Here is a 23,931-nt window from a genome sequence, read left to right as displayed (position 1 = left end):
TCTGCGCTGCAAATACATATACTTTTTCTACCTCCATCCCCCCTCCCGTCATTTGTTTCCTTGTGCGTGCACTCTGCATCTCTCTTTCTCGTTCTAATATCGATTCAAATGCTCCTGCTTCTTGACTCACATTTGCGTATAAACTAGTGGACCCTTGTTCCAGTCGCGCGTAACGTCGAACGACCCGTCTGAAAAAAAAATTAGTGCGACACGAGGACTTCCCAAGAGGTAACCCATTCGAGTAATACTCTCGCCCAAGCACACTTAACTGCGGAGTTCTGATGGGATCCGGTGCATTAGTGCTGGTATGATCGAACCTGTTTAATTTTGCGCTGCAAATACATAAACTCCTTCTCCTTTATTCCCCCTCCCGTCATTCGTTTACTTGTGCGTGCGCACTGCACCTCTCGTTCTCGCTCAAATATCAAGTAAAATGCCACGGCGCCGTGACTCACATTTGCGAATAAATCTGCGGACCATAATTAAGGTCGCGCATAAGGTCGAACGGCACAACTGAAAAAAAGAAAATGGGTGCAACACGAGAACTTCCCAGGAGGTAACCCATCATTGTACTGCTTTCGCCAAAGCACACTTAACTGCGGAGTTCTGATGGGATCCAGTGCATTTGTGCTGGTGTGACCGCACCTGTTTAATTTTGTGCTGAAAATACATACACTCCTTCTTCCCTCCCCCCCTCCCATCATTTGTTTCCTTGTGCGTTCACACTGCACCTCTCTTTCTCGTTCTAATATCGATTAAAATGCCCCTGATTCTTGACTCACATTTGCGTATAAACCAGCGGACCATAGTTCCAGTCGCGCGTAACGTCGAACGACCCATCTGAAAAAAAATTATTGAGATACGAGGACTTCCGAAGAGGTCACCCATCCGAGTACTACACTCGCTCAAGCACACTTAACTGCAGAGTTCTGATGGGATCCAGTGCATTAGTGCTGGTATGATGCCACTTGTTTAATTTTGCGCTTCAAATACATACACTCCTTCTCTTTTCTTCCTCCTCCCAACATTTGTTTCCTTGTGCGTGCGCACTGCACCTCCCGTACTCGTTCTAATATCAAGTAAAATGCCACGGCGCCGTGACTCACATTTGCGAATAAACCTGCGGACCATAAATCAAGTCGCGCGTAACGTCGAAAGAATCATCTGCAAAAAGATGGGTGCAACACGAGGACCTCCCAAGAAAATGGGCGAAATATAAGGACTTCGCAGGAGGTCACCCATCCGAGTTCTTTTCTCACCCAAGCACCCTTAACTGCGGAGTTCTGATAGAATCCGTTGCATTAGTGCTGGTATGATCCCTCATGTTTCATTCCGCACTGCAAATACATACACTCTTTCTCCTCCCGTCATTTGTTTCCTTGTGCGTGCACTCTGCATCTCTCTTTCTCATTCTAATATCAAGTAATATGCCCCGGCACCGTGACTCACCTTTGCAAATGAACCAGCGGTTTATAATTCCATTCGCGCATAACGTCGAACAACCAATCCGAAAAAAAATTAGTACAACACGAGGGCTTCCCAAGTGGTCACCCATCCGAGTACTACTCTCGCCCAAGCACACTTAACTGCGGAGTTCTGATGGGATCCGGGGCTTTAGTGCTGGTATGATAGCACCTGTTTAATTTCACGCTGCAAATATATATACTCCTTCTCCTTTCTTCCCCCTCCCGTCATTTGTATCCTTGTGCGTTAACACTTCACCTCTTATTCTCGTTCTAATATCGATTAAAATGGCCCTGCTTATTGACTCACATTTGCGTATAAACCAGCGGACCCTAGTTCCAGACGCGCGTAACGTCGAACGACCCGTCTGAAAAAAAATTGGTGCGACACGAGGACTTCCCAGGAGGTCACGCATCCGAGTACTAATCTCGCCCAAGCACACTTAACTGCAGAGTTCTGATGAGATCCGGTGCAATAGTGCTGGTATGATCGCACCCGTTTAATTTTGCGCTTCTATTACATAAACTCATTCCCCTTTCTTCCCCCTCCCGTCATTTGTTTCCTTGTGCGTGCGCACTGCACCTCCCGTTCTCGTTCTAATATCAGGAAAAATGCCACGGCGCCGTGACTCACATTTGCTAATAAACCTGAGGACCATAATTCAAGTCGCGCGTAACGTCGAAAGAATCATCTGCAAAAAAATGGGTGCAACACGAGGACTTCACAAGAAAATGGGTGAAATATAAGAACTTCGCAGGAGGTAACCAATGCTAGTACTACTCTCGCCCAAGCACCCTTACCTACGGAGTTCTGATAGAATCCGTTGCATTAGTGCTGGTATGATCGCACCTGTTTCATTTCTTGCTGAAATTACATACACTCCTTCTCCTTATACACTCCTTCTCCTTCCTTCCCCCTCCCATCAATTGTTTCTTTGTGCGTTCACACTGCACCTCTCCTTCTCGTTCTAATATGGATTAAAATGCCCCTGCTTCTTGACTCACATTTGCGTATAAACCAGCGGACCCGAGTTCCAGTCGCGCGTAACGTCGAACGACCCGTCTGAAAAAAAATTGGTGCGACACTAGGACTTCCCAGGAGGTCACCAATCCGAGTACTACTCTCGCCAAAGCACACTTAACTGCGGAGTTCTGACGGAATCCGGTGCATTAGTGCTGGTATGATCGCACACGTTTAATTCCGCGCTGCAAATACATAAACTCCTTCTCCTTTCTTCCCCCTCCCGTCATTTGTTTCCTTGTGCGTGCGCACTGCCCCTCCCGTGCTCCTTCTAATATAAAGTAAAATGCTACGGTGTCGTGACTCACATTTGCGAATAAACCTGATGACCATAATTCAAGTCGCGCGTATCGTCGAAAGAATCATCTGCAAAAAAATGGGTGGAACACGAGGACTTCCTAAGAAAATTGGTGAAATATAAGGACTTCGCATGAGGTCACCCATCCTAGTGCTACTCTCGCCCAAGCACCCTTAACTTGCGGAGTTCTGATAGAATCCGTTGCATTGGTGCTGGTATGATCGCTCATGTTTCATTCTGCGCTGCAAATACATACACTTTTTCTCCCTCCATCCCCCCTCCCGTCATTTGTTTCCTTGTGCGTGCACTCTGCATCTCTCCTTCTCGTTCTAATATCGATTAAAATGCCCCTGCTTCTTGACTCACATTTGCGTATAAACCAGCGGACCCTAGTTCCAGTCGCGCGTAACGTCGAACGACCCGTCTGAAAAAAAAAATTAGTGCGACACGAGGACTTCCCAAGAGGTCACCCATCCGAGTACTACTCTTGCCCAAGCACACTTAACTGCGGAGTTCTGATGGGATCCGGTGCATTAGTGCTGGTATGATCGCACATGTTTAATTTTGCGCTGCAAATACATAAACTCCTTCACCTTTCTTCTCCCTCCCATCATTTGTTTCCTTGTGCGTGCACACTGCACCTCTCGTTCTCGTTCAAATATAAAATAAAATGCCACGACAAGTGACTCACATTTGCTAATAAATCTGCGGACCATAATTAAAGTCGCGCGTAACGTCGAATGGCACATCTGAAAAAAAGAAAATGGATGCAACACGAGAACTTCCCACGATGTAACCCATAATTGTACTACTTTTGCCAAAGCACACTTGACAGCGGAGTTCTGATGGGATCCGGTGCATTTGTGCTGGTATGATCGCACCTGTTTAATTTCGCACTGCAAATACATACACTATTCCCCTTTCTTCCCCCTCCCGCCATTTGTTTCCTTTTACGTGCGCACTGCACCTCCCGCTCTCGTTCTAATATCAAGTAAAATGCCACGGCGCCGTGACTCACATTTGCGAATAAACCTGAGGACCATAATTAAAATCGCGCGTAACGTCGAAAAAATCATCTGCAAAAAAATGGGTGCAACACGAGGACTTCACAAGAAAATGGGTGAAATATAAGGACTTCGCAGGAGGTAACCCATGCTAGTACTACTCTCGCCCAAGCACCCTTACCTACGGAGTTCTGATAGAATCCGTTGCATTAGTGCTGGTATGATCGCACCTGTTTCATTTCGTGCTGAAAATACATACACTCCTTCTCCTTCCCTCCCCCTCCCGTCAATTGTTTCCTTGTGCGTTCACACTGCACCTCTCCTTCTCGTTCTAATATCGATTAAAATGCCCCTGCTTCTTGACTCACATTTGCGTGTAAACCAGCGGACCCCAGTTCCAGTCGCGCGTAACGTCGAACGACCCGTCTGAAAAATAATTGGTGCGACACGAGGACTTCCCAGGAGGTCACCCATCCGAGTACTACTCTCGCCCAAGCACACTTAACTGCGGAGTTCTGATGGGATCCGGTGCATTAGTGCTGGTATGATCGCACCCGTTTAATTTCGCGCTGCAAATACATAAACGCCTTCTCCTTTCTTCTCCCTCCCGTCATTTGTTTCCTTGTGCGTGCGCACTGCACCTCCCGTGCTCGTTCTAATATCAGGTAAAATACTATGGTGCCGTGACTCAAATTTGCGAATAAACCTGAGGACTATAATTCAAAAAAATGGATGAAACACGAGGACTTCACAAGAAAATGGTGAAATATAAGGACTTCGCAGGAGGTAACCCATGCTAGTACTACCCTCGCCCAAGCACCCTTACCTACGGAGTTCTGATAGAATCCGTTGCATTAGTGCTGGTATGATCGCACCTGTTTCATTTCTTGCTGAAAATACATACACTCCTTCTCCTTCCCTCCCCCTCCCGTCAATTGTTTCCTTGTGCGTTCACACTGCACCTCTCCTTCTCGTTCTAATATCGATTAAAATGCCCCTGCTTCTTGACTCACATTTGCGTGTAAACCAGCGGACCCCAGTTCCAGTCGCGCGTAACGTCGAACGACCCGTCTGAAAAAAAATTGGTGCGACACGAGGACTTCCCAGGAGGTCACCCATCCGAGTACTACTCTCGCCCAAGCACACTTAACTGCGGAGTTCTGATGGGATCCGGTGCATTAGTGCTGGTATGATCGCACCCGTTTAATTTCGCGCTCCAAATACATAAACGCCTTCTCCTTTCCTCCCCCTCCCGTCATTTGTTTCCTTGTGCGTGCGCACTGCACCTCACGTGCTCGTTCTAATATCAGGTAAAATACTATGGTGCCGTGACTCAAATTTGCGAATAAACCTGAGGACTATAATTCAAAAAAATGGGTGCAACACGAGGACTTCACAAGAAAATGGGTGAAATATAAGGACTTCGCAGGAGGTAACCCATGCTAGTACTACCCTCGCCCAAGCACCCTTACCTACGGAGTTCTGATAGAATCCGTTGCATTAGTGCTGGTATGATCGCACCTGTTTCATTTCGTGCTGAAAATACATACACTCCTTCTCCTTCCCTCCCCCTCCCGTCAATTGTTTCCTTGTGCGTTCACACTGCACCTCTCATTCTCGTTCTAATATCGATTAAAATGCCCCTGCTTCTTGACTCACATTTGCGTGTAAACCAGCGGACCCCAGTTCCAGTCGCGCGTAACGTCGAACGACCCGTCTGAAAAAAAATTGGTGCGACACGAGGACTTCCCAGGAGGTCACCCATCCGAGTACTACTCTCGCCCAAGCACACTTAACTGCGGAGTTCTGATGGGATCCGGTGCATTAGTGCTGGTATGATCGCACCCGTTTAATTTCGCGCTGCAAATACATAAACGCCTTCTCCTTTCTTCTCCCTCCCGTCATTTGTTTCCTTGTGCGTGCGCACTGCACCTCCCGTGCTCGTTCTAATATCAGGTAAAATACTATGGTGCCGTGACTCAAATTTGCGAATAAACCTGAGGACTATAATTCAAAAAAATGGGTGAAACACGAGGACTTCACAAGAAAATGGTGAAATATAAGGACTTCGCAGGAGGTAACCCATGCTAGTACTACCCTCGCCCAAGCACCCTTACCTACGGAGTTCTGATAGAATCCGTTGCATTAGTGCTGGTATGATCGCACCTGTTTCATTTCGTGCTGAAAATACATACACTCCTTCTCCTTCCCTCCCCCTCCCGTCAATTGTTTCCTTGTGCGTTCACACTGCACCTCTCCTTCTCGTTCTAATATCGATTAAAATGCCCCTGCTTCTTGACTCACATTTGCGTGTAAACCAGCGGACCCCAGTTCCAGTCGCGCGTAACGTCGAACGACCCGTCTGAAAAATAATTGGTGCGACACGAGGACTTCCCAGGAGGTCACCCATCCGAGTACTACTCTCGCCCAAGCACACTTAACTGCGGAGTTCTGATGGGATCCGGTGCATTAGTGCTGGTATGATCGCACCCGTTTAATTTCGCGCTGCAAATACATAAACGCCTTCTCCTTTCTTCTCCCTCCCGTCATTTGTTTCCTTGTGCGTGCGCACTGCACCTCCCGTGCTCGTTCTAATATCAGGTAAAATACTATGGTGCCGTGACTCAAATTTGCGAATAAACCTGAGGACTATAATTCAAAAAAATGGGTGAAACACGAGGACTTCACAAGAAAATGGTGAAATATAAGGACTTCGCAGGAGGTAACCCATGCTAGTACTACCCTCGCCCAAGCACCCTTACCTACGGAGTTCTGATAGAATCCGTTGCATTAGTGCTGGTATGATCGCACCTGTTTCATTTCTTGCTGAAAATACATACACTCCTTCTCCTTCCCTCCCCCTCCCGTCAATTGTTTCCTTGTGCGTTCACACTGCACCTCTCCTTCTCGTTCTAATATCGATTAAAATGCCCCTGCTTCTTGACTCACATTTGCGTGTAAACCAGCGGACCCCAGTTCCAGTCGCGCGTAACGTCGAACGACCCGTCTGAAAAAAAATTGGTGCGACACGAGGACTTCCCAGGAGGTCACCCATCCGAGTACTACTCTCGCCCAAGCACACTTAACTGCGGAGTTCTGATGGGATCCGGTGCATTAGTGCTGGTATGATCGCACCCGTTTAATTTCGCGCTCCAAATACATAAACGCCTTCTCCTTTCCTCCCCCTCCCGTCATTTGTTTCCTTGTGCGTGCGCACTGCACCTCCCGTGCTCGTTCTAATATCAGGTAAAATACTATGGTGCCGTGACTAAAATTTGCGAATAAACCTGAGGACTATAATTCAAAAAAATGGGTGCAACACGAGGACTTCACAAGAAAATGGGTGAAATATAAGGACTTCGCAGGAGGTAACCCATGCTAGTACTACCCTCGCCCAAGCACCCTTACCTACGGAGTTCTGATAGAATCCGTTGCATTAGTGCTGGTATGATCGCACCTGTTTCATTTCGTGCTGAAAATACATACACTCCTTCTCCTTCCCTCCCCCTCCCGTCAATTGTTTCCTTGTGCGTTCACACTGCACCTCTCATTCTCGTTCTAATATCGATTAAAATGCCCCTGCTTCTTGACTCACATTTGCGTGTAAACCAGCGGACCCCAGTTCCAGTCGCGCGTAACGTCGAATGACCCGTCTGAAAAAAAATTGGTGCGACACGAGGACTTCCCAGGAGGTCACCCATCCGAGTACTACTCTCGCCCAAGCACACTTAACTGCGGAGTTCTGATGGGATCCGGTGCATTAGTGCTGGTATGATCGCACCCGTTTAACTTCGCGCTGCAAATACATAAACGCCTTCTCCTTTCTTCCTCCTCCCGTCATTTGTTTCCTTGTGCGTGCGCACTGCACCTCCCGTGCTCGTTCTAATATCAGGTAAAATACTATGGTGCCGTGACTCAAATTTGCGAATAAACCTGAGGACTATAATTCAAAAAAATGGGTGCAACACGAGGACTTCACAAGAAAATGGGTGAAATATAAGGACTTCGCAGGAGGTAACCCATGCTAGTACTACCCTCGCCCAAGCACCCTTACCTACGGAGTTCTGATAGAATCCGTTGCATTAGTGCTGGTATGATCGCACCTGTTTCATTTCTTGCTGAAAATACATACACTCCTTCTCCTTCCCTCCCCCTCCCGTCAATTGTTTCCTTGTGCGTTCACACTGCACCTCTCCTTCTCGTTCTAATATAGATTAAAATGCCCCTGCTTCTTGACTCACATTTGCGTGTAAACCAGCGGACCCCAGTTCCAGTCGCGCGTAACGTCGAACGACCCGTCTGAAAAAAAATTGGTGCGACACGAGGACTTCCCAGGAGGTCACCCATCCGAGTACTACTCTCGCCCAAGCACACTTAACTGCGGAATTCTGATGGGATCCGGTGCATTAGTGCTGGTATGATCGCACCCGTTTAATTTTGCGCTGCAAATACATAAACGCCTTCTCCTTTCTTCCCCCTCCCGTCATTTGTTTCCTTGTGCGTGCGCACTGCACCTCCCGTGCTCGTTCTAATATCAGGTAAAATACTATGGTGCCGTGACTCAAATTTGCGAATAAACCTGAGGACTATAATTCAAAAAAATGGGTGCAACACGAGGACTTCACAAGAAAATGGGTGAAATATAAGGACTTCGCAGGAGGTAACCCATGCTAGTACTACCCTCGCCCAAGCACCCTTACCTACGGAGTTCTGATAGAATCCGTTGCATTAATGCTGGTATGATCGCACCTGTTTCATTTCGTGCTGAAAATACATACACTCCTTCTCCTTCCCTCCCCCTCCCGTCAATTGTTTCCTTGTGCGTTCACACTGCACCTCTCCTTCTCGTTCTAATATCGATTAAAATGCCCCTGCTTCTTGACTCACATTTGCGTGTAAACCAGCGGACCCCAGTTCCAGTCGCGCGTAACGTCGAACGACCCGTCTGAAAAAAAATTGGTGCGACACGAGGACTTCCCAGGAGGTCACCCATCCGAGTACTACTCTCGCCCAAGCACACTTAACTGCGGAGTTCTGATGGGATCCGGTGCATTAGTGCTGGTATGATCGCACCCGTTTAATTTTGCGCTGCAAATAGATAAACGCCTTCTCCTTTCTTCCCCCTCCCGTCATTTGTTTCCTTGTGCGTGCGCACTGCACCTCCCGTGCTCGTTCTAATATCAGGTAAAATAGTATGGTGCCGTGACTCAAATTTGCGAATAAACCTGAGGACTATAATTCAAAAAAATGGGTGCAACACGAGGACTTCACAAGAAAATGGGTGAAATATAAGGACTTCGCAGGAGGTAACCCATGCTAGTACTACCCTCGCCCAAGCACCCTTACCTACGGAGTTCTGATAGAATCCGTTGCATTAGTGCTGGTATGATCGCACCTGTTTCATTTCGTGCTGAAAATACATACACTCCTTCTCCTTCCCTCCCCCTCCCGTCAATTGTTTCCTTGTGCGTTCACACTGCACCTCTCCTTCTCGTTCTAATATCGATTAAAATGCCCCTGCTTCTTGACTCACATTTGCGTGTAAACCAGCGGACCCCAGTTCCAGTCGCGCGTAACGTCGAACGACCCGTCTGAAAAAAAATTGGTGCGACACGAGGACTTCCCAGGAGGTCACCCATCCGAGTACTACTCTCGCCCAAGCACACTTAACTGCGGAGTTCTGATGGGATCCGGTGCATTAGTGCTGGTATGATCGCACCCGTTTAATTTTGCGCTCCAAATACATAAACGCCTTCTCCTTTCCTCCCCCTCCCGTCATTTGTTTCCTTGTGCGTGCGCACTGCACCTCCCGTGCTCGTTCTAATATCAGGTAAAATACTATGGTGCCGTGACTCAAATTTGCGAATAAACCTGAGGACTATAATTCAAAAAAATGGGTGCAACACGAGGACTTCACAAGAAAATGGGTGAAATATAAGGACTTCGCAGGAGGTAACCCATGCTAGTACTACCCTCGCCCAAGCACCCTTACCTACGGAGTTCTGATAGAATCCGTTGCATTAGTGCTGGTATGATCGCACCTGTTTCATTTCGTGCTGAAAATACATACACTCCTTCTCCTTCCCTCCCCCTCCCGTCAATTGTTTCCTTGTGCGTTCACACTGCACCTCTCATTCTCGTTCTAATATCGATTAAAATGCCCCTGCTTCTTGACTCACATTTGCGTGTAAACCAGCGGACCCCAGTTCCAGTCGCGCGTAACGTCGAACGACCCGTCTGAAAAAAAATTGGTGCGACACGAGGACTTCCCAGGAGGTCACCCATCCGAGTACTACTCTCGCCCAAGCACACTTAACTGCGGAGTTCTGATGGGATCCGGTGCATTAGTGCTGGTATGATCGCACCCGTTTAACTTCGCGCTGCAAATACATAAACGCCTTCTCCTTTCTTCCTCCTCCCGTCATTTGTTTCCTTGTGCGTGCGCACTGCACCTCCCGTGCTCGTTCTAATATCAGGTAAAATACTATGGTGCCGTGACTCAAATTTGCGAATAAACCTGAGGACTATAATTCAAAAAAATGGGTGCAACACGAGGACTTCACAAGAAAATGGGTGAAATATAAGGACTTCGCAGGAGGTAACCCATGCTAGTACTACCCTCGCCCAAGCACCCTTACCTACGGAGTTCTGATAGAATCCGTTGCATTAGTGCTGGTATGATCGCACCTGTTTCATTTCTTGCTGAAAATACATACACTCCTTCTCCTTCCCTCCCCCTCCCGTCAATTGTTTCCTTGTGCGTTCACACTGCACCTCTCCTTCTCGTTCTAATATAGATTAAAATGCCCCTGCTTCTTGACTCACATTTGCGTGTAAACCAGCGGACCCCAGTTCCAGTCGCGCGTAACGTCGAACGACCCGTCTGAAAAAAAATTGGTGCGACACGAGGACTTCCCAGGAGGTCACCCATCCGAGTACTACTCTCGCCCAAGCACACTTAACTGCGGAGTTCTGATGGGATCCGGTGCATTAGTGCTGGTATGATCGCACCCGTTTAATTTTGCGCTGCAAATACATAAACGCCTTCTCCTTTCTTCCCCCTCCCGTCATTTGTTTCCTTGTGCGTGCGCACTGCACCTCCCGTGCTCGTTCTAATATCAGGTAAAATAGTATGGTGCCGTGACTCAAATTTGCGAATAAACCTGAGGACTATAATTCAAAAAAATGGGTGCAACACGAGGACTTCACAAGAAAATGGGTGAAATATAAGGACTTCGCAGGAGGTAACCCATGCTAGTACTACCCTCGCCCAAGCACCCTTACCTACGGAGTTCTGATAGAATCCGTTGCATTAATGCTGGTATGATCGCACCTGTTTCATTTCGTGCTGAAAATACATACACTCCTTCTCCTTCCCTCCCCCTCCCGTCAATTGTTTCCTTGTGCGTTCACACTGCACCTCTCCTTCTCGTTCTAATATCGATTAAAATGCCCCTGCTTCTTGACTCACATTTGCGTGTAAACCAGCGGACCCCAGTTCCAGTCGCGCGTAACGTCGAACGACCCGTCTGAAAAAAAATTGGTGCGACACGAGGACTTCCCAGGAGGTCACCCATCCGAGTACTACTCTCGCCCAAGCGCACTTAACTGCGGAGTTCTGATGGGATCCGGTGCATTAGTGCTGGTATGATCGCACCCGTTTAATTTTGCGCTGCAAATACATAAACGCCTTCTCCTTTCTTCCCCCTCCCGTCATTTGTTTCCTTGTGCGTGCGCACTGCACCTCCCGTGCTCGTTCTAATATCAGGTAAAATAGTATGGTGCCGTGACTCAAATTTGCGAATAAACCTGAGGACTATAATTCAAAAAAATGGGTGCAACACGAGGACTTCACAAGAAAATGGGTGAAATATAAGGACTTCGCAGGAGGTAACCCATGCTAGTACTACCCTCGCCCAAGCACCCTTACCTACGGAGTTCTGATAGAATCCGTTGCATTAGTGCTGGTATGATCGCACCTGTTTCATTTCGTGCTGAAAATACATACACTCCTTCTCCTTCCCTCCCCCTCCCGTCAATTGTTTCCTTGTGCGTTCACACTGCACCTCTCCTTCTCGTTCTAATATCGATTAAAATGCCCCTGCTTCTTGACTCATATTTGCGTGTAAACCAGCGGACCCCAGTTCCAGTTGCGCGTAACGTCGAACGACCCGTCTGAAAAAAAATTGGTGCGACACGAGGACTTCCCAGGAGGTCACCGATCCGAGTACTACTCTCGCCCAAGCACACTTAACTGCGGAGTTCTGATGGGATCCGGTGCATTAGTGCTGGTATGATCGCACCCGTTTAATTTCGCGCTGCAAATACATAAACGCCTTCTCCTTTCTTCCCCCTCCCGTCATTTGTTTTCTTGTGCGTGCGCACTGCACCTCCCGTTCTCGTTCTAATATCAGGTAAAATACTATGGTGCCGTGACTCAAATTTGCGAATAAACCTGAGGACTATAATTCAAAAAAATGGGTGCAACACGAGGACTTCACAAGAAAATGGGTGCAACACGAGAACTTCCCAGGAGGTAACCCATCATTGTACTACTTTCGCCAAAGCACACTTAACTGTGGAGTTCTGATGGGATCCGGTGCGTTAGTGCTGGTGTGACCGCACCTGTTTAATTTCGTGCTGAAAATACATACACTCCTTCTCCTTCCCTCCCCCTCCCGTCAATTGTTTCCTTGTGCGTTCACACTGCACCTCTCCTTCTCGTTCTAATATCGATTAAAATGCCCCTGCTTCTTGACTCACATTTGCGTGTAAACCAGCGGACCCCAGTTCCAGTCGCGCGTAACGTCGAACGACCCGTCTGAAAAAAAATTGGTGCGACACGAGGACTTCCCAGGAGGTCACCCATCTGAGTACTACTCTCGCCCAAGCACACTTAACTGCGGAGTTCTGATGGGAGCCGGTGCATTAGTTCTGGTATGATCGCACACGTTTAATTTCGCGCTGCAAATACATAAACGCCTTCTCCTTTCTTCCCCCTCCCGTCATTTGTTTCCTTGTGCGTGAGCACTGCACCTCCCGTGCTCGTTCTAATATCAGGTAAAATACTATGGTGCCGTGACTCAAATTTGCAAATAAACCTGAGGACTATAATTCAAAAAAATGGGTGCAACACGAGGACTTCACAAGAAAATGGGTGAAATATAAGGACTTCGCAGGAGGTAACCCATCATTGTACTACTTTCGCCAAAGCACACTTAACTGTGGAGTTCTGATGGGATCCGGTGCGTTAGTGCTGGTGTGACCGCACCTGTTTAATTTCGTGCTGAAAATACATACACTCCTTCTCCTTCCCTCCCCCTCCCGTCAATTGTTTCCTTGTGCGTTCACACTGCACCTCTCCTTCTCGTTCTAATATCGATTAAAATGCCCCTGCTTCTTGACTCACATTTGCGTGTAAACCAGCGGACCCCAGTTCCAGTCGCGCGTAACGTCGAACGACCCGTCTGAAAAAAAATTGGTGCGACACGAGGACTTCCCAGGAGGTCACCCATCCGAGTACTACTCTCGCCCAAGCACACTTAATTGCGGAGTTCTGATGGGATCCGGTGCATTAGTGCTGGTATGATCGCACCCGTTTAATTTTGCGCTGCAAATAGATAAACGCCTTCTCCTTTCTTCCCCCTCCCGTCATTTGTTTCCTTGTGCGTGCGCACTGCACCTCCCGTGCTCGTTCTAATATCAGGTAAAATAGTATGGTGCCGTGACTCAAATTTGCGAATAAACCTGAGGACTATAATTCAAAAAAATGGGTGCAACACGAGGACTTCACAAGAAAATGGGTGAAATATAAGGACTTCGCAGGAGGTAACCCATGCTAGTACTACCCTCGCCCAAGCACCCTTACCTACGGAGTTCTGATAGAATCCGTTGCATTAGTGCTGGTATGATCGCACCTGTTTCATTTCGTGCTGAAAATACATACACTCCTTCTCCTTCCCTCCCCCTCCCGTCAATTGTTTCCTTGTGCGTTCACACTGCACCTCTCCTTCTCGTTCTAATATCGATTAAAATGCCCCTGCTTCTTGACTCACATTTGCGTGTAAACCAGCGGACCCCAGTTCCAGTTGCGCGTAACGTCGAACGACCCGTCTGAAAAAAAATTGGTGCGACACGAGGACTTCCCAGGAGGTCACCGATCCGAGTACTACTCTCGCCCAAGCACACTTAACTGCGGAGTTCTGATGGGATCCGGTGCATTAGTGCTGGTATGATCGCACCCGTTTAATTTCGCGCTGCAAATACATAAACGCCTTCTCCTTTCTTCCCCCTCCCGTCATTTGTTTCCTTGTGCGTGCGCACTGCACCTCCCGTGCTCGTTCTAATATCAGGTAAAATACTATGGTGCCGTGACTCAAATTTGCGAATAAACCTGAGGACTATAATTCAAAAAAATGGGTGCAACACGAGGACTTCACAAGAAAATGGGTGAAATATAAGGACTTCGCAGGAGGTAACCCATGCTAGTACTACCCTCGCCCAAGCACCCTTACCTACGGAGTTCTGATAGAATCCGTTGCATTAGTGCTGGTATGATCGCACTTGTTTCATTTCGTGCTGAAAATACATACACTCCTTCTCCTTCCCTCCCCCTCCCGTCAATTGTTTCCTTGTGCGTTCACACTGCACCTCTCCTTCTCGTTCTAATATCGATTAAAATGCCCCTGCTTCTTGACTCACATTTGCGTGTAAACCAGCGGACCCCAGTTCCAGTCGCGCGTAACGTCGAACGACCCGTCTGAAAAAAAATTGGTGCGACACGAGGACTTCCCAGGAGGTCACCCATCCGAGTACTACTCTCGCCCAAGCACACTTAACTGCGGAGTTCTGATGGGATCCGGTGCATTAGTGCTGGTATGATCACACCCGTTTAATTTCGCGCTGCAAATACATAAACGCCTTCTCCTTTCTTCCCCCTCCCGTCATTTGTTTCCTTGTGCCTGCGCACTGCACCTCCCGTGCTCGTTCTAATATCAGGTAAAATACTATGGTGCCGTGACTCAAATTTGCGAATAAACCTGAGGACTATAATTCAAAAAAATGGGTGCAACACGAGGACTTCACAAGAAAATGGGTGAAATATAAGGACTTCGCAGGAGGTAACCCATGCTAGTACTACCCTCGCCCAAGCACCCTTACCTAAGGAGTTCTGATAGAATCCGTTGCATTAGTGCTGGTATGATCGCACCTGTTTCATTTCGTGCTGAAAATACATACACTCCTTCTCCTTCCCTCCCCCTCCCGTCAATTGTTTCCATGTGCGTTCACACTGCACCTCTCCTTCTCGTTCTAATATCGATTAAAATGCCCCTGCTTCTTGACTCACATTTGCGTGTAAACCAGCGGACCCCAGTTCCAGTTGCGCGTAACGTCGAACGACCCGTCTGAAAAAAAATTGGTGCGACACGAGGACTTCCCAGGAGGTCACCGATCCGAGTACTACTCTCGCCCAAGCACACTTAACTGCGGAGTTCTGATGGGAGCCGGTGCATTAGTGCTGGTATGATCGCACTCGTTTAATTTCGCGCTGCAAATACATAAACGCCTTCTCCTTTCTTCCCCCTCCCGTCATTTGTTTCCTTGTGCGTGCGCACTGCACCTCCCGTGCTCGTTCTAATATCAGGTAAAATACTATGGTGCCGTGACTCAAATTTGCGAATAAACCTGAGGACTATAATTCAAAAAAATGGGTGCAACATGAGGACTTCACAAGAAAATGGGTGAAATATAAGGACTTCGCAGGAGGTAACCCATCATTGTACTACTTTCGCCAAAGCACACTTAACTGTGGAGTTCTGATGGGATCCGGTGCGTTAGTGCTGGTGTGACCGCACCTGTTTAATTTCGTGCTGAAAATACATACACTCCTTCTCCTTCCCTCCCCCTCCCGTCAATTGTTTCCTTGTGCGTTCACACTGCACCTCTCCTTCTCGTTCTAATATCGATTAAAATGCCCCTGCTTCTTGACTCACATTTGCGTGTAAACCAGCGGACCCCAGTTCCAGTCGCGCGTAACGTCGAACGACCCGTCTGAAAAAAAATTGGTGCGACACGAGGACTTCCCAGGAGGTCACCCATCCGAGTACTACTCTCGCCCAAGCACACTTAACTGCGGAGTTCTGATGGGATCCGGTGCATTAGTGCTGGTATGATCGCACCCGTTTAATTTCGCGCTGCAAATACATAAAAGCCTTCTCCTTTCTTCCCCCTCCCGTCATTTGTTTCCTTGTGCGTGCGCATTGCACCTCCCGTGCTCGTTCTAATATCAGGTAAAATACTATGGTGCCGTGACTCAAATTTGCGAATAAACCTGAGGACTATAATTCAAAAAAATGGGTGCAACACGAGGACTTCACAAGAAAATGGGTGAAATATAAGGACTTCGCAGGAGGTAACCCATCATTGTACTACTTTCGCCAAAGCACACTTAACTGTGGAGTTCTGATGGGATCCGGTGCGTTAGTGCTGGTGTGACCGCACCTGTTTAATTTCGTGCTGAAAATACATACACTCCTTCTCCTTCCCTCCCCCTCCCGTCAATTGTTTCCTTGTGCGTTCGCACTGCACCTCTCCTTCTCGTTCTAATATCGATTAAAATGCCCCTGCTTCTTGACTCACATTTGCGTGTAAACCAGCGGACCCCAGTTCCAGTCGCGCGTAACGTCGAACGACCCGTCTGAAAAAAAATTGGTGCGACACGAGGACTTCCCAGGAGGTCACCCATCCGAGTACTACTCTCGCCCAAGCACACTTAACTGCGGAGTTCTGATGGGATCCGGTGCATTAGTGCTGGTATGATCGCACCCGTTTAATTTTGCGCTGCAAATACATAAACGCCTTCTCCTTTCTTCCCCCTCCCGTCATTTGTTTCCTTGTGCGTGCGCACTGCACCTCCCGTGCTCGTTCTAATATCAGGTAAAATACTATGGTGCCGTGACTCAAATTTGCGAATAAACCTGAGGACTATAATTCAAAAAAATGGGTGCAACACGAGGACTTCACAAGAAAATGGGTGAAATATAAGGACTTCGCAGGAGGTAACCCATGCTAGTACTACCCTCGCCCAAGCACCCTTACCTACGGAGTTCTGATAGAATCCGTTGCATTAGTGCTGGTATGATCGCACCTGTTTCATTTCGTGCTGAAAATACATACACTCCTTCTCCTTCCCTCCCCCTCCCGTCAATTGTTTCCTTGTGCGTTCACACTGCACCTCTCCTTCTCGTTCTAATATCGATTAAAATGCCCCTGCTTCTTGACTCACATTTGCGTGTAAACCAGCGGACCCCAGTTCCAGTCGCGCGTAACGTCGAACGACCCGTCTGAAAAAAAATTGGTGCGACACAATGACTTCCCAGGAGGTCACCGATCCGAGTACTACTCTCGCCCAAGCACACTTAATTGCGGAGTTCTGATGGGATCCGGTGCATTAGTGCTGGTATGATCGCACCCGTTTAATTTCGCGCTGCAAATACATAAACGCCTTCTCCTTTCTTCCCCCTCCCGTCATTTGTTTCCTTGTGCGTGCGCACTGCACCTCCCGTGCTCGTTCTAATATCAGGTAAAATACTATGGTGCCGTGACTCAAATTTGCGAATAAACCTGAGGACTATAATTCAAAAAAATGGGTGCAACACGAGGACTTCACAAGAAAATGGGTGAAATATAAGGACTTCGCAGGAGGTAACCCATGCTAGTACTACCCTCGCCCAAGCACCCTTACCTACGAAGTTCTGATAGAATCCGTTGCATTAGTGCTGGTTTGATCGCACCTGTTTCATTTCGTGCTGAAAATACATACACTCCTTCTCCTTCCCTCCCCCTCCCGTCAATTGTTTCCTTGTGCGTTCACACTGCACCTCTCCTTCTCGTTCTAATATGGATTAAAATGCCCCTGCTTCTTGACTCACATTTGCGTGTAAACCAGCGGACCCCAGTTCCAGTCGCGCGTAACGTCGAACGACCCGTCTGAAAAAAAATTGGTGCGACACGAGGACTTCCCAGGAGGTCACCCATCCGAGTACTACTCTCGCCAAAGCACACTTAACTGCGGAGTTCTGATGGGATCCGGTGCATTAGTGCTGGTATGATCGCACCCGTTTAATTTCGCGCTGCAAATACATAAACGCCTTCTCCTTTCTTCCCCCTCCCGTCATTTGTTTCCTTGTGCGTGCGCACTGCACCTCCCGTGCTCGTTCTAATATCAGGTAAAATACTATGGTGCCGTGACTCAAATTTGCGAATAAACCTGAGGACTATAATTCAAAAAAATGGGTGCAACACGAGGACTTCACAAGAAAATGGGTGAAATATAAGGACTTCGCAGGAGGTAACCCATCATTGTACTACTTTCGCCAAAGCACACTTAACTGTGGAGTTCTGATGGGATCCGGTGCGTTAGTGCTGGTGTGACCGCACCTGTTTAATTTCGTGCTGAAAATACATACACTCCTTCTCCTTCCCTCCCCCTCCCGTCAATTGTTTCCTTGTGCGTTCGCACTGCACCTCTCCTTCTCGTTCTAATATCGATTAAAATGCCCCTGCTTCTTGACTCACATTTGCGTGTAAACCAGCGGACCCCAGTTCCAGTTGCGCGTAACGTCGAACGACCCGTCTGAAAAAAAATTGGTGCGACACGAGGACTTCCCAGGAGGTCACCGATCCGAGTACTACTCTCGCCCAAGCACACTTAACTGCGGAGTTCTGATGGGATCCGGTGCATTAGTGCTGGTATGATCGCACCCGTTTAATTTCGCGCTGCAAATACATAAACGCCTTCTCCTTTCTTCCCCCTCCCGTCATTTGTTTCCTTGTGCGTGCGCACTGCACCTCCCGTGCTCGTTCTAATATCAGGTAAAATACTATGGTGCCGTGACTCAAATTTGCGAATAAACCTCAGGACTATAATTCAAAAAAATGGGTGCAACACGAGGACTTCACAAGAAAATGGGTGCAACACGAGAACTTCCCAGGAGGTAACCCATCATTGTACTACTTTCGCCAAAGCAAACTTAACTGTGGAGTTCTGATGGGATCCGGTGCGTTAGTGCTGGTGTGACCGCACCTGTTTAATTTCGTGCTGAAAATACATACACTCCTTCTCCTTCCCTCCCCCTCCCGTCAATTGTTTCCTTGTGCGTTCACACTGCACCTCTCCTTCTCGTTCTAATATCGATTAAAATGCCCCTGCTTCTTGACTCACATTTGCGTGTAAACCAGCGGACCCCAGTTCCAGTCGCGCGTAACGTCGAACGACCCGTCTGAAAAAAAATTGGTGCGACACGAGGACTTCCCAGGAGGTCACCCATCCGAGTACTACTCTCGCCCAAGCACACTTAACTGCGGAGTTCTGATGGGATCCGGTGCATTAGTGCTGGTATGATCGCACCCGTTTAATTTCGCGCTGCAAATACATAAACGCCTTCTCCTTTCGTCTCCCTCCCGTCATTTGTTTCCTTGTGCGTGCGCACTGCACCTCCCGTGCTCGTTCTAATATCAGGTAAAATACTATGGTGCCGTGACTCAAATTTGCGAATAAACCTGAGGACTATAATTCAAAAAAATGGGTGCAACACGAGGACTTCACAAGAAAATGGGTGAAATATAAGGACTTCGCAGGAGGTAACCCATGCTAGTACTACCCTCGCCCAAGCACCCTTACCTACGGAGTTCTGATAGAATCCGTTGCATTAGTGCTGGTATGATCGCACCTGTTTCATTTCGTGCTGAAAATACATACACTCCTTCTCCTTCCCTCCCCCTCCCGTCAATTGTTTCCTTGTGCGTTCACACTGCACCTCTCCTTCTCGTTCTAATATCGATTAAAATGCCCCTGCTTCTTGACTCACATTTGCGTGTAAACCAGCGGACCCCAGTTCCAGTTGCGCGTAACGTCGAACGACCCGTCTGAAAAAAAATTGGTGCGACACGAGGACTTCCCAGGAGGTCACCGATCCGAGTACTACTCTCGCCCAAGCACACTTAACTGCGGAGTTCTGATGGGATCCGGTGCATTAGTGCTGGTATGATCGCACCCGTTTAATTTCGCGCTGCAAATACATAAACGCCTTCTCCTTTCTTCCCCCTCCCGTCATTTGTTTCCTTGTGCGTGCGCACTGCACCTCCCGTGCTCGTTCTAATATCAGGTAAAATACTATGGTGCCGTGACTCAAATTTGCGAATAAACCTGAGGACTATAATTCAAAAAAATGGGTGCAACACGAGGACTTCACAAGAAAATGGGTGCAACACGAGAACTTCCCAGGAGGTAACCCATCATTGTACTACTTTCGCCAAAGCACACTTAACTGTGGAGTTCTGATGGGATCCGGTGCGTTAGTGCTGGTGTGACCGCACATGTTTAATTTCGTGCTGAAAATACATACACTCCTTCTCCTTCCCTCCCCCTCCCGTCAATTGTTTCCTTGTGCGTTCACACTGCACCTCTCCTTCTCGTTCTAATATCGATTAAAATGCCCCTGCTTCTTGACTCACATTTGCGTGTAAACCAGCGGACCCCAGTTCCAGTCGCGCGTAACGTCGAACGACCCGTCTGAAAAAAAATTGGTGCGACACGAGGACTTCCCAGGAGGTCACCGATCCGAGTACTACTCTCGCCCAAGCACACTTAACTGCGGAGTTCTGATGGGATCCGGTGCATTAGTGCTGGTATGATCGCACCCGTTTAATTTCGCGCTGCAAATACATAAACGCCTTCTCCTTTCTTCCCCCTCCCGTCATTTGTTTCCTTGTGCGTGCGCACTGCACCTCCCGTGCTCGTTCTAATATCAGGTAAAATACTATGGTGCCGTGACTCAAATTTGCAAATAAACCTGAGGACTATAATTCAAAAAAATGGGTGCAACCCGAGGACTTCACAAGAAAATGGGTGAAATATAAGGACTTCGCAGGAGGTAACCCATGCTAGTACTACCCTCGCCCAAGCACCCTTACCTACGGAGTTCTGATAGAATCCGTTGCATTAGTGCTGGTATGATCGCACCTGTTTCATTTCGTGCTGAAAATACATACACTCCTTCTCCTTCCCTCCCCCTCCCGTCAATTGTTTCCTTGTGCGTTCACACTGCACCTCTCCTTCTCGTTCTAATATCGATTAAAATGCCCCTGCTTCTTGACTCACATTTGCGTGTAAACCAGCGGACCCCAGTTCCAGTCGCGCGTAACGTCGAACGACCCGTCTGAAAAAAAATTGGTGCGACACGAGGACTTCCAAGGAGGTCACCCATCCGAGTACTACTCTCGCCCAAGCACACTTAACTACGGAGTTCTGATGGGATCCGGTGCATTAGTGCTGGTATGATCGCACCCGTTTAATTTCGCGCTGCAAATACATAAACGCCTTCTCCTTTATTCCCCCTCCCGTCATTCGTTTACTTGTGCGTGCGTACTGCACCTCTCGTTCTCGCTCAAATATCAAGTAAAATGCCACGGCGCCATGACTCACATTTGCGAATAAATCTGCGGACCATAATTAAGGTCGCGCATAAGGTCGAACGACACAACTGAAAAAAAGAAAATGGGTGCAACACGAGAACTTCCCAGGAGGTAACCCATCATTGTACTGCTTTCGCCAAAGCACACTTAACTGCGGAGTTCTGATGGGATCCAGTGCATTTGTGCTGGTGTGACCGCACCTGTTTAATTTTGTGCTGAAAATACATACACTCCTTCTTCCCTCCCCCCCTCCCATCATTTGTTTCCTTGTGCGTTCACACTGCACCTCTCCTTCTCGTTCTAATATCGATTAAAATGCCCCTGATTCTTGACTCACATTTGCGTATAAACCAGCGGACCATAGTTCCAGTAGCGCGTAACGTCGAACGACCCATCTAAAAAAAATTATTACGATACGAGGACTTCCCAAGAGGTCACCCATCCGAGTACTACTCTCGCCCAAGCACGCTTAACTACAGAGTTTTGATGGGATCCCGTGCATTAGTGCTGGTATGATACCACTTGTTTAATTTTGCGCTTCAAATACATACACTCCTTCTCTTTTCTTCCTCCTCCCGTCATTTATTTCCTTGTGCGTGCGCACTGCACCTCCCATACTCGTTCTAATATCAAGTAAAATGCCACGGCGCCGTGACTCACATTTGCGAATAAACCTGCAGACCATAAATCAAGTCGCGCGTAACGTCGAAAGAATCATCTACAAAAAGATGGGTGCAACACGAGGACCTCCCAAGAAAATGGGCGAAATATAAGGACTTCGCAGGAGGTCACCCATCCGAGTACTTTTCTCGCCCAAGCACCCTTAACTACGGAGTTATGATAGAATCCGTTGCATTAGTGCTGGTATGATCCCTCATGTTTCATTCTACACTGCAAATACATACACTCTTTCTCCGCCCATCCCCCCTCCCGTCATTTGTTTCCTTGTGGGTGCACTCTGCATCTCTCTTTCTCGTTCTAATATAAAGTAATATGCCCCGGCACCGTGACTCACCTTTGCAAATGAACCAGTGGTTTATAATTCCATTCGCGTAACGTCGAACAACCCATCCGAAAAAAAATAGGTGCAACACGAGGGCTTCCCAAGTGGTCACCCATCCGAGTACTACCCTCGCCCAAGCACACTTAACTGCGAAGTTCTGATGGGATCCGGAGCTTTAGTGCTGGTATGATCGCACCAGTTTAATTTCGCGCTGCAAATACATACACTCCTTCTCCTATCTTCCCCTTCCGTCATTTGTTTCCTTGTGCGTTCACACTTCACCTCTCATTTTCGTTCTAATATCAATTAAAATGCCCCTGCTCCTTGACTCACATTTGCGTATAAACCAGTGAACCCTAGTTCCAGTCACGCGTAACGTCGAATTTTCCGTCTGAAAAAAAAAATTTGTGTGACACGAGGACTTCCCAGGAGGTCACACATACGAGTACTAATCTCGCCCAAGCACACTTCACTGCGGAGTTCTGATGGGATCCGGTGCATTAGTGCTGGTATGATCGCACTTGTTCAATTTTGCGCTGCAAATACATAAACTCCTTCTCCTTTATTCCCCCTCCCGTCATTTGTTTCCTTGTGCGTGCGCACTGCACTTCCCGTTCTCGTTCTAATATCAAGTAAAATGCTACAGCGTCGTGACTCACATTTGCGAATAAACCTGATGACCATAATTCAAGTCGCGCGTAACGTCGAAAGAATCATCTGTAAAAAAATGGGTGCAACACGAGGACTTCCCAAGTGGTCACCCATCCGAGTACTACTCTCCCCCAAGCACACTTAACTGCGGAGTTATGATGGGATCTGTTGTATTAGTGCTGGTATGATCACACCTGATTAATTTCGCGCTGCAAATACAAAAACTCCTTCTCCTTTCTTCCCCCTCCCGTCATTTGTTTCCTTGTGCGTGCACTCTGCATCTCTCTTTCTCGTTCTAATATCAAGTAATATGCCCCGGCACCGTGACTCACCTTTGCAAATGAACCAGCGGTTTATAATTCCATTCGCGCGTAACGTCGAACAACCCATCCGAAAAAAAATAGGTGCAACACGAGGGCTTCCCAAGTGGTCACCCATTATTGTACTACTCTCGCCCAAGCACTCCTAACTGCGGAGTTCTGATGGGATCCGAGGCTTTAGTGCTGGTATGATCGCACCTGTTTAATTTCGCGCTGCAAATACATACACTCCTTCTCATTTCTTCCCACTCCCGCCATTTGTTTCCTTGTGCGTTAACACTTCACCTCTCATTCTCGTTCTAATATCCATTAAAATGCCCCTGCTTATTGACTCACATTTGCGTATAAACCAGCGGACCCTAATTCCATACGCGCGTAACATCGAACGACCCGTTTGAAAAAAAATTAGTGCGACACGAGGACTTCCGAGGAGGTCACCCATCCGAGTACTAATCTCGCCCAAGCACACTTCACTGCGGAGTTCTGATGGGATTCGGTGCATTAATGCTGGTATGATCGCACCTGTTTAATTTCGCGCTGCAAATACATAAACTCATTCCCCTTTCTTCCCCCTCCCGTCATTTGTTTCCTTGTGCGTGCGCACTGCACCTCCCGTTATCGTTCTAATATCAAGTAAAATGCTACAGCGCCGTGACTCACATTTGCGAATAAACCTGAGGACCATAATTCAAGTCG

At 47.8% G+C, this 23,931-nt stretch overlaps 26 non-coding genes and 33 pseudogenes across 26 annotated transcripts; all 59 read right to left on the bottom strand.

Annotated features, from left to right (window-relative positions):
• Positions 1-200: 200 nt before the first annotated feature.
• On the bottom strand, positions 201-319 carry LOC148248245 (5S ribosomal RNA; annotated as a pseudogene).
• Positions 320-528: 209 nt separating this feature from the next.
• On the bottom strand, positions 529-647 carry LOC148248244 (5S ribosomal RNA; annotated as a pseudogene).
• Positions 648-851: 204 nt separating this feature from the next.
• Positions 852-970, bottom strand: LOC148248243 (5S ribosomal RNA; annotated as a pseudogene).
• Positions 971-1,518: 548 nt separating this feature from the next.
• Positions 1,519-1,637, bottom strand: LOC148248242 (5S ribosomal RNA; annotated as a pseudogene).
• Positions 1,638-1,842: 205 nt separating this feature from the next.
• LOC148248241 (5S ribosomal RNA) lies at positions 1,843-1,961 on the bottom strand (annotated as a pseudogene).
• Positions 1,962-2,537: 576 nt separating this feature from the next.
• On the bottom strand, positions 2,538-2,656 carry LOC148248240 (5S ribosomal RNA; annotated as a pseudogene).
• A 563-nt stretch (positions 2,657-3,219) lies between these two features.
• LOC148248239 (5S ribosomal RNA) lies at positions 3,220-3,338 on the bottom strand. Its single transcript, XR_015815127.1, has one exon. It is a non-coding gene; the product is annotated as a 5S ribosomal RNA (ribosomal RNA).
• A 208-nt stretch (positions 3,339-3,546) lies between these two features.
• On the bottom strand, positions 3,547-3,665 carry LOC148248238 (5S ribosomal RNA; annotated as a pseudogene).
• A 558-nt stretch (positions 3,666-4,223) lies between these two features.
• On the bottom strand, positions 4,224-4,342 carry LOC148248237 (5S ribosomal RNA). Its single transcript, XR_015815598.1, has one exon. It is a non-coding gene; the product is annotated as a 5S ribosomal RNA (ribosomal RNA).
• A 202-nt stretch (positions 4,343-4,544) lies between these two features.
• On the bottom strand, positions 4,545-4,663 carry LOC148248236 (5S ribosomal RNA; annotated as a pseudogene).
• Positions 4,664-4,868: 205 nt separating this feature from the next.
• Positions 4,869-4,987, bottom strand: LOC148248235 (5S ribosomal RNA). The gene has a single exon (XR_015815587.1). It is a non-coding gene; the product is annotated as a 5S ribosomal RNA (ribosomal RNA).
• Positions 4,988-5,190: 203 nt separating this feature from the next.
• Positions 5,191-5,309, bottom strand: LOC148248234 (5S ribosomal RNA; annotated as a pseudogene).
• A 205-nt stretch (positions 5,310-5,514) lies between these two features.
• Positions 5,515-5,633, bottom strand: LOC148248233 (5S ribosomal RNA). The gene has a single exon (XR_015815575.1). It is a non-coding gene; the product is annotated as a 5S ribosomal RNA (ribosomal RNA).
• Positions 5,634-5,835: 202 nt separating this feature from the next.
• Positions 5,836-5,954, bottom strand: LOC148248232 (5S ribosomal RNA; annotated as a pseudogene).
• Positions 5,955-6,159: 205 nt separating this feature from the next.
• Positions 6,160-6,278, bottom strand: LOC148248231 (5S ribosomal RNA). Its single transcript, XR_015815564.1, has one exon. It is a non-coding gene; the product is annotated as a 5S ribosomal RNA (ribosomal RNA).
• A 202-nt stretch (positions 6,279-6,480) lies between these two features.
• Positions 6,481-6,599, bottom strand: LOC148248230 (5S ribosomal RNA; annotated as a pseudogene).
• Positions 6,600-6,804: 205 nt separating this feature from the next.
• On the bottom strand, positions 6,805-6,923 carry LOC148248229 (5S ribosomal RNA). The gene has a single exon (XR_015815553.1). It is a non-coding gene; the product is annotated as a 5S ribosomal RNA (ribosomal RNA).
• A 203-nt stretch (positions 6,924-7,126) lies between these two features.
• Positions 7,127-7,245, bottom strand: LOC148248228 (5S ribosomal RNA; annotated as a pseudogene).
• Positions 7,246-7,450: 205 nt separating this feature from the next.
• LOC148248227 (5S ribosomal RNA) lies at positions 7,451-7,569 on the bottom strand. Its single transcript, XR_015815542.1, has one exon. It is a non-coding gene; the product is annotated as a 5S ribosomal RNA (ribosomal RNA).
• Positions 7,570-7,772: 203 nt separating this feature from the next.
• On the bottom strand, positions 7,773-7,891 carry LOC148248226 (5S ribosomal RNA; annotated as a pseudogene).
• A 205-nt stretch (positions 7,892-8,096) lies between these two features.
• Positions 8,097-8,215, bottom strand: LOC148248225 (5S ribosomal RNA). Its single transcript, XR_015814455.1, has one exon. It is a non-coding gene; the product is annotated as a 5S ribosomal RNA (ribosomal RNA).
• A 527-nt stretch (positions 8,216-8,742) lies between these two features.
• LOC148248224 (5S ribosomal RNA) lies at positions 8,743-8,861 on the bottom strand. The gene has a single exon (XR_015815531.1). It is a non-coding gene; the product is annotated as a 5S ribosomal RNA (ribosomal RNA).
• Positions 8,862-9,064: 203 nt separating this feature from the next.
• Positions 9,065-9,183, bottom strand: LOC148248223 (5S ribosomal RNA; annotated as a pseudogene).
• Positions 9,184-9,388: 205 nt separating this feature from the next.
• On the bottom strand, positions 9,389-9,507 carry LOC148248222 (5S ribosomal RNA). The gene has a single exon (XR_015815520.1). It is a non-coding gene; the product is annotated as a 5S ribosomal RNA (ribosomal RNA).
• Positions 9,508-9,710: 203 nt separating this feature from the next.
• LOC148248221 (5S ribosomal RNA) lies at positions 9,711-9,829 on the bottom strand (annotated as a pseudogene).
• A 205-nt stretch (positions 9,830-10,034) lies between these two features.
• On the bottom strand, positions 10,035-10,153 carry LOC148248220 (5S ribosomal RNA). Its single transcript, XR_015815509.1, has one exon. It is a non-coding gene; the product is annotated as a 5S ribosomal RNA (ribosomal RNA).
• Positions 10,154-10,356: 203 nt separating this feature from the next.
• Positions 10,357-10,475, bottom strand: LOC148248219 (5S ribosomal RNA; annotated as a pseudogene).
• A 205-nt stretch (positions 10,476-10,680) lies between these two features.
• Positions 10,681-10,799, bottom strand: LOC148248218 (5S ribosomal RNA). The gene has a single exon (XR_015815498.1). It is a non-coding gene; the product is annotated as a 5S ribosomal RNA (ribosomal RNA).
• Positions 10,800-11,326: 527 nt separating this feature from the next.
• Positions 11,327-11,445, bottom strand: LOC148248217 (5S ribosomal RNA). Its single transcript, XR_015814352.1, has one exon. It is a non-coding gene; the product is annotated as a 5S ribosomal RNA (ribosomal RNA).
• Positions 11,446-11,648: 203 nt separating this feature from the next.
• Positions 11,649-11,767, bottom strand: LOC148248216 (5S ribosomal RNA; annotated as a pseudogene).
• A 205-nt stretch (positions 11,768-11,972) lies between these two features.
• On the bottom strand, positions 11,973-12,091 carry LOC148248215 (5S ribosomal RNA). The gene has a single exon (XR_015815415.1). It is a non-coding gene; the product is annotated as a 5S ribosomal RNA (ribosomal RNA).
• A 203-nt stretch (positions 12,092-12,294) lies between these two features.
• LOC148248214 (5S ribosomal RNA) lies at positions 12,295-12,413 on the bottom strand (annotated as a pseudogene).
• A 205-nt stretch (positions 12,414-12,618) lies between these two features.
• On the bottom strand, positions 12,619-12,737 carry LOC148248213 (5S ribosomal RNA; annotated as a pseudogene).
• Positions 12,738-13,264: 527 nt separating this feature from the next.
• On the bottom strand, positions 13,265-13,383 carry LOC148248212 (5S ribosomal RNA). The gene has a single exon (XR_015814668.1). It is a non-coding gene; the product is annotated as a 5S ribosomal RNA (ribosomal RNA).
• Positions 13,384-13,586: 203 nt separating this feature from the next.
• Positions 13,587-13,705, bottom strand: LOC148248211 (5S ribosomal RNA; annotated as a pseudogene).
• Positions 13,706-13,910: 205 nt separating this feature from the next.
• LOC148248210 (5S ribosomal RNA) lies at positions 13,911-14,029 on the bottom strand. Its single transcript, XR_015815414.1, has one exon. It is a non-coding gene; the product is annotated as a 5S ribosomal RNA (ribosomal RNA).
• A 527-nt stretch (positions 14,030-14,556) lies between these two features.
• Positions 14,557-14,675, bottom strand: LOC148248209 (5S ribosomal RNA). Its single transcript, XR_015815775.1, has one exon. It is a non-coding gene; the product is annotated as a 5S ribosomal RNA (ribosomal RNA).
• A 527-nt stretch (positions 14,676-15,202) lies between these two features.
• Positions 15,203-15,321, bottom strand: LOC148248208 (5S ribosomal RNA; annotated as a pseudogene).
• Positions 15,322-15,848: 527 nt separating this feature from the next.
• On the bottom strand, positions 15,849-15,967 carry LOC148248207 (5S ribosomal RNA). Its single transcript, XR_015815486.1, has one exon. It is a non-coding gene; the product is annotated as a 5S ribosomal RNA (ribosomal RNA).
• A 527-nt stretch (positions 15,968-16,494) lies between these two features.
• LOC148248206 (5S ribosomal RNA) lies at positions 16,495-16,613 on the bottom strand. Its single transcript, XR_015815475.1, has one exon. It is a non-coding gene; the product is annotated as a 5S ribosomal RNA (ribosomal RNA).
• Positions 16,614-16,816: 203 nt separating this feature from the next.
• LOC148248205 (5S ribosomal RNA) lies at positions 16,817-16,935 on the bottom strand (annotated as a pseudogene).
• A 205-nt stretch (positions 16,936-17,140) lies between these two features.
• Positions 17,141-17,259, bottom strand: LOC148248204 (5S ribosomal RNA; annotated as a pseudogene).
• A 527-nt stretch (positions 17,260-17,786) lies between these two features.
• LOC148248203 (5S ribosomal RNA) lies at positions 17,787-17,905 on the bottom strand. Its single transcript, XR_015815020.1, has one exon. It is a non-coding gene; the product is annotated as a 5S ribosomal RNA (ribosomal RNA).
• A 527-nt stretch (positions 17,906-18,432) lies between these two features.
• LOC148248202 (5S ribosomal RNA) lies at positions 18,433-18,551 on the bottom strand. The gene has a single exon (XR_015815412.1). It is a non-coding gene; the product is annotated as a 5S ribosomal RNA (ribosomal RNA).
• A 203-nt stretch (positions 18,552-18,754) lies between these two features.
• Positions 18,755-18,873, bottom strand: LOC148248201 (5S ribosomal RNA; annotated as a pseudogene).
• A 205-nt stretch (positions 18,874-19,078) lies between these two features.
• Positions 19,079-19,197, bottom strand: LOC148248200 (5S ribosomal RNA). The gene has a single exon (XR_015815463.1). It is a non-coding gene; the product is annotated as a 5S ribosomal RNA (ribosomal RNA).
• Positions 19,198-19,400: 203 nt separating this feature from the next.
• LOC148248199 (5S ribosomal RNA) lies at positions 19,401-19,519 on the bottom strand (annotated as a pseudogene).
• A 205-nt stretch (positions 19,520-19,724) lies between these two features.
• LOC148248198 (5S ribosomal RNA) lies at positions 19,725-19,843 on the bottom strand. The gene has a single exon (XR_015815411.1). It is a non-coding gene; the product is annotated as a 5S ribosomal RNA (ribosomal RNA).
• A 203-nt stretch (positions 19,844-20,046) lies between these two features.
• LOC148248197 (5S ribosomal RNA) lies at positions 20,047-20,165 on the bottom strand (annotated as a pseudogene).
• A 205-nt stretch (positions 20,166-20,370) lies between these two features.
• LOC148248196 (5S ribosomal RNA) lies at positions 20,371-20,489 on the bottom strand. Its single transcript, XR_015815410.1, has one exon. It is a non-coding gene; the product is annotated as a 5S ribosomal RNA (ribosomal RNA).
• Positions 20,490-20,692: 203 nt separating this feature from the next.
• On the bottom strand, positions 20,693-20,811 carry LOC148248195 (5S ribosomal RNA; annotated as a pseudogene).
• A 205-nt stretch (positions 20,812-21,016) lies between these two features.
• Positions 21,017-21,135, bottom strand: LOC148248194 (5S ribosomal RNA). Its single transcript, XR_015814464.1, has one exon. It is a non-coding gene; the product is annotated as a 5S ribosomal RNA (ribosomal RNA).
• Positions 21,136-21,344: 209 nt separating this feature from the next.
• On the bottom strand, positions 21,345-21,463 carry LOC148248193 (5S ribosomal RNA; annotated as a pseudogene).
• A 203-nt stretch (positions 21,464-21,666) lies between these two features.
• LOC148248192 (5S ribosomal RNA) lies at positions 21,667-21,782 on the bottom strand (annotated as a pseudogene).
• A 561-nt stretch (positions 21,783-22,343) lies between these two features.
• On the bottom strand, positions 22,344-22,462 carry LOC148248191 (5S ribosomal RNA). Its single transcript, XR_015814405.1, has one exon. It is a non-coding gene; the product is annotated as a 5S ribosomal RNA (ribosomal RNA).
• Positions 22,463-22,668: 206 nt separating this feature from the next.
• Positions 22,669-22,787, bottom strand: LOC148248190 (5S ribosomal RNA; annotated as a pseudogene).
• A 205-nt stretch (positions 22,788-22,992) lies between these two features.
• LOC148248189 (5S ribosomal RNA) lies at positions 22,993-23,111 on the bottom strand (annotated as a pseudogene).
• Positions 23,112-23,316: 205 nt separating this feature from the next.
• Positions 23,317-23,435, bottom strand: LOC148248188 (5S ribosomal RNA; annotated as a pseudogene).
• A 205-nt stretch (positions 23,436-23,640) lies between these two features.
• On the bottom strand, positions 23,641-23,759 carry LOC148248187 (5S ribosomal RNA; annotated as a pseudogene).
• Between the last annotated feature and the right edge of the window lie 172 nt (positions 23,760-23,931).

The sequence above is a fragment of the Carica papaya genome, chromosome 8 (genome assembly GCF_054855325.1).
Source record: "Carica papaya isolate Zhongbai chromosome 8, ASM5485532v1, whole genome shotgun sequence".
NCBI lineage: Eukaryota > Viridiplantae > Streptophyta > Magnoliopsida > Brassicales > Caricaceae > Carica > Carica papaya.
The sequence above is the reverse complement of the archived record's forward strand: the minus strand, read 5'-3'. Positions and strand labels throughout refer to the sequence as shown.